This window comes from Mobula birostris, chromosome 18 (assembly GCF_030028105.1).
Source record: "Mobula birostris isolate sMobBir1 chromosome 18, sMobBir1.hap1, whole genome shotgun sequence".
Lineage (NCBI taxonomy): Eukaryota > Metazoa > Chordata > Chondrichthyes > Myliobatiformes > Myliobatidae > Mobula > Mobula birostris.
Window position 1 is genome coordinate 15,137,115 of NC_092387.1, and position 5,398 is coordinate 15,142,512.

A 5,398-nucleotide genomic window follows, 5' to 3' on the forward strand; every position below is an offset into this window, starting at 1 on the left:
GCAAGAAACAAAGTTGTAGTAAGTGATTTCTACATATTGATGATTGGGACTCCTGTACAATAAAAGGGCTGGATGGATGGAGTTTGTTAAATACGTTCAGGAATATTTTCTTAAGCAATATATAGAGTTGCCAAGTAGAGAGACTGCGCTACTGGATCTCCTATTGAGGAACGAGACAGGGCAGAAATGTGTGTAGGGGAGCACTGGATCTAGTGATCATAATTGCCTTTAGTTCAAGATAATTATGGAGAAGGATGGGTCTGGCCCCAGGCTGAAATTCTAAATTGGAGAAAGACCTTTTTTTTGATAGTATCAGAAATGAACTGCAAATGTGAATTAGGACGGGGTTTCTGACAACAGTATGCTTGATAAGTTTGTGAGGGTCTTTTTACCCTTGCTAAGAAACTGCAAGGGTAAAAATACAGACCTCTGAACAGTAGTAAAGGTGTGGGCTACAAATTACAATGGGACTTGGAAAATGCATGTTAAAAGGGCAATGTTATGATGATCGTGGGGGATTCAATATGGAAAATGTGAATGCTGGATTCCAAGAGGGGGAATTTGTAGAATGCAGCTCATGTTGAGCCCACTAGGGGATCAGCTATTCTGAATTGGGTGTTGTGCAATGAACCGGAATTGATTAGATAGTTTAAGATAAAGCAATCCTTCGGGCAGGGATCATAATATATGAGAATTCACCCTGCAATTTGAGAAAGAGAAGCTCAAGTCAGCTGTGTCAGTATTAGAGTGGAGTAAAGGGAATTACAGGGTCATGAGAGAGGAGCTGGCCAAAATTGATTGGAAGGGGACACAAGCAGGGATGATGGTAGAGCAACAATGGTTGGAATTTGGAAGGCACAGGATAGATACACCTCAAAGAAGTATTCTAAAGGAAGGATGGCACAAAAGTAGCTGAGAATTCAACATAAAAGCAAAAGAGAGGGCATAAAATAGAGCAAAAAAAATAGTGGTGGACAAGGATATGGTAGACGGACTGAATAAGTATTTTGCATCAGTCTTCACTGTGGAAGACACTAGCGGTATGCCGGAAGTTTGGGAGTGCAGGGGCAGAATTAAGTGAAGTTGCCATTAATAGAGTGGCCAACACCCCAGGGTTTTGAAGAGTTTGTGGAGGCATTTACAATGATCTTTCAAGAATCAATAGATTCTTTCATAGTTCCAGAGGACTGGATATTTGCAAATGTAACTCCACTCTTCAAAAAAGGGCGAGAGGCAGAAGAAAGGTAATTAGAGGTCAGTTAGTCTGACTTCAGTGGTTGGGAAGATGTTGGTGTCCATTATTAACAATGTACTTGGAGGCACATGATAAAATAAGCTGAAGTCAGCATGGACAAGTCTGCTGGAATTGCCTGACAAGTCTATTGGAATTCTTAGAAGAAACAACAAGCAGGGTAGACAAGAGGAGGATCAGTGGATGTTGCGTATTTAGATTTTCAGAAGGCCTTCGATAAAATGCTACGCATGAGGCTGCTTAACAAGTTAAAAGCAAGGTATTACTGCAAAGATACTAGCATGGACAGCATTGGCTGATTGGCAGGAGGCAAAGAGTGGGAATAAAGGGAGCCCTTTCAGGTTGGCTACTGCGGACTAGTGGTGTTCTATAAGGGTATGTGTTGGGACAGCTTTTTATGTTATATGTCAATGATTTGGATGATGGCATTGGTGACTTTGTGGCCGAGTTTGAGGATGATAGGAAGATAGATGGAGGGGCAGAGTTGAGGAAACAGAGGCTACAGAAGGACTTGGACAAATTAGGAGAATGGGTAAAGAAATAGCAGATAGAATAACGTGTCGGGAAGTGTATGGTCATGCACCTTGGTAGGGGAAATAAAGGCATAGGCTTTTCTAAATGGAGAAAAAATACAAAAAACTGAGATGCAAAGGGATTTGGGAGTCCATGTGCAGGATTCCCTAAAGATTAATTTGCAGTTTGAATTGCTGGCGAGGAAGGCAAACGTGGATAATTTGATGCAGGAGGGGACTCTACACTGAGAGAGGGAGAGATTAAAAATGCCTGTGAACACACCTGCAAGTTGTGCTGCGCACACCCTGAGTACTCGCCCTGGGCCTGCAGCTTTGCGACCGTCCACTCGTTGGAAACATTTTCCTCCTCATACCGCAGCCTCAGAGATGACCAAGTTGCAGGCTGTAGTGGTGGCTTTCCTTGAAGTCTCAGAGTTAGCGACATCGAACGGAGCGTAAAAGCGATTGAGTTCATCTGGGGGAGAGGCCGGGAAGTTGGCAGCAGCACTACATTTTGCAAAAATATATTGTTTCAAGGGCAACTAAAGAGTAGCCAGAGATGGTTGTCTTACTACTGTGTTTGCTCCAAGTCAAAATCCAAATTAACCCACAGAGGAAATGATGTAAATAAACAGTTCACAAATAGGAAGTGATGTTTGTACAAAACAAACTGCATACGAAACAAACAACACCTCTAGAGGCAGAACACTCAGCATTATATTTGTGCTTTTATTTATTTATTTTTATTTATTGCTTGATTGATTGTTTGATCAATTGACATGTGGAATAGGCCATTCCGGCCCTTCGAGGTGCTGCCCAGCAATCTTCTGATTTAATCCTAGTCTAATCATGGGACAATTTATATGACCAGCATATCTTTGGAATGTGGGAGGAAACCAGAGCACCTGGAGGAAACCCATGCAGTCACAGGAAGAATGTACAAACTCCTTACAGGCAGCGATGGGAATTGAACCCAGATCACTGGTACTGTAAAGCATTATGCTAGGCATGTATATTCTCATCCTTTCAAAATGAACGCTGACTTGGTATTAGCTCTCCTTACCAATCTGCAAGTTAAACTTTAGGGAATCCTGCACTAGGACTCCCAACTCCCTTTGCATCTCTGACTTCTGAATTTGCACCCCGTTTAGAAAATAGTCTATACCTTTATTCCTTCCACCAGAGTGCATTAGCATACACTTCCCTACACTGTATTCCATCTGCAACTTGTTTGCCCATTTTCCTAATTTGTCTAAACTTTTCTACAGGTTCCCTGCTTGTTCAACACTACCTGCCCCTCCACCCAACTTTGTATCATCCGCAAACTTGGCCACAAAGCCATCAATTCCATCATTCCATCATTCAGGCCATTGACATACAGTTTAACATGAAAGGAAGCAGTCCCAAACACCAACCCCCACAGAACTTCAAATCCCACTCCCCCCCACACAGCACAAAAAAGAACAGCATCCTGATCATCACCTGTGCCCCCTCCCCACTAATGGAAGTAGACCCCTTCCTATTTAGAGTCATAGAGTGGAACAGCACAGTAAAAAGCCATTCAGCCCACCAGGTCTATTTCAACCTACTCTAGTCTTACTTAACCACATTTGGACTTTATCCTTCTCTGTCTTGTCTACTGATGTGTGTGTCTAAGTCCTCTGAAAAGTAATGTTTATACCTGACTCCACTACCTCCTCTGGCAGCAAGTTCCAGATATTGCCCACTCTCTGTATGAAAACTTTCCCCTGAGATCCCCTTTAAAATTCCTTCCTCTCACCTTAAATCTGTGCCCCATTGTTTTTGATACACCAACCATGGGAAAAGATTTTCCCTTATCTACTTATTTCTGTTCTTTTCCCTTATCTTCTGATAGAATGTTATACACCTCTATTAGGTCACCCCTCGCCTCCTTCACTCCAGGAAAAGCAAGCACAGCCCATCCAATTAACCCCAGAGCTAAAGCCCTTCAATCTAGGTCACATCCTGATTACTCTCTGCACCCTCTCCAGCACACAAAAATGTGGTCTAAAGAGTGCTTTGTAAAGTTTGTAATGTCCAAACTCTTATTTCCTATGAAGACAAACATGCCTACCTTACACCTTCTTCACCATCCCATCCACCTGTTTTACCACTTTCAGGGACCTGTGGACTAGGACATCTAGGTCTCTCTGTTCATGGACGTTCCTTCATGTTGCACGACCTATTGTAAGTGCCCTACCCCTTTTGTCTTCACAATGCATCACCTTGTACTCCAGAATCAGACTCAGTTTTACTATCTCTGACATAGGTAGGTCTAAAACTTTGATATTTTGTGATAGGAGTACAGTACCAAGACATAAAAATCACTAGATAGAAAGACAGACAGATAGACAGACTGACAGACGGACGGACCATCCAGAAGAGAGCTTAGGAGGAGACGATGGCGCCTAACGGCAACTCCTTTGCTTGCATCTTTGGAAACAGCTCTATTTCCATCTTTTCCCTTTTGAAGACCCTGACCTGGAGTTTCATGCTGACTTTGGTTCTTTGTGGGAATGGGACCCACTCTTGCAGTTTCATGACTGGCCGTTATTCAATGTTCCAAGGATATGGCCTAAGAGATTAGCTCGCCTTTGGAGTTCTGGGATCTCATGGCTCTGGAGACTGGCAGACTGGAGATCTCTGGCTGTGTGCCCAGGGACTCAAGATCTTTGGGCACAGAGCTCAGAAAAAACGACGCAACGGACATTTAACATCGTAAATCAGCGAGTTGTTTGTTATGTCTCCCCTCTTGCTGTGTAACGGAGACACCTCTTTCTCCCTTATTAAGGAGAGTGAGAGCCTGTGGTATGTCGAATACCGGGTGAACGAGTAGGTTTTGGGGTACTGCAAGTCTGTGTCTTTGCTGATGCTTTGCTGCACATTTGAGTGCTCGTTGGTGGGTGCCGATGTTTTTTTTGCTGGTGGGGGAGGGGGGTCATTGCTTTGCTGCTGCTCACACGTGGGTGGGGGCCCTGGGGAGGCCTTGGGGTTCTAACATTTAACTGTCATTCATTCTTTGGGGCACTCCTCTGTTTTTCATGGATGCTTGCAAAGAAAAAGCATTTCAGAATGTATATTGTATACGTTTCTCTGACATTAAATTTACCTTTGAAACCTTTGACATGGAGAGCTACTGTTTGCAGGTTCATGGAGCATTCAGAAGTCTGATAGCAAAGGAGAAGGAGCTATTCCTAAAACCCTGAGTGTTTGTCTTCAGTCTCCTGTTTAGTTTCAGGGTGAATGGTGAAATATTTAAGGGTAACCTCTTCTCTCAGAGTGTGGAATGAGCTGCCAGCAGAAGTGGTGAATGTCAATTCAGTCGTAAAATTGAAGAGAAGTTTGAATAAGAATATTGTATTGTTACTATATGTGCTGTGTGCACTGTATGTACTGTGTTTTGCAGTGTTTTATTTAGCTGTATAAAGGTGTATGCTTGAATGGCAAATTAATTGGAAGTTTGAAGAAAGCTAGTATGTCACCAAACATACTGGCAAAGTTCTACATATGTACAGTGGAGAGCATTCCTGTCTGCTATGGAGGGGTCACTGCTCAGGATTGGAAAAAGTTACAGAAAGTTGTAAACTCAGCCAGCTCCATCATGGGCACTGGC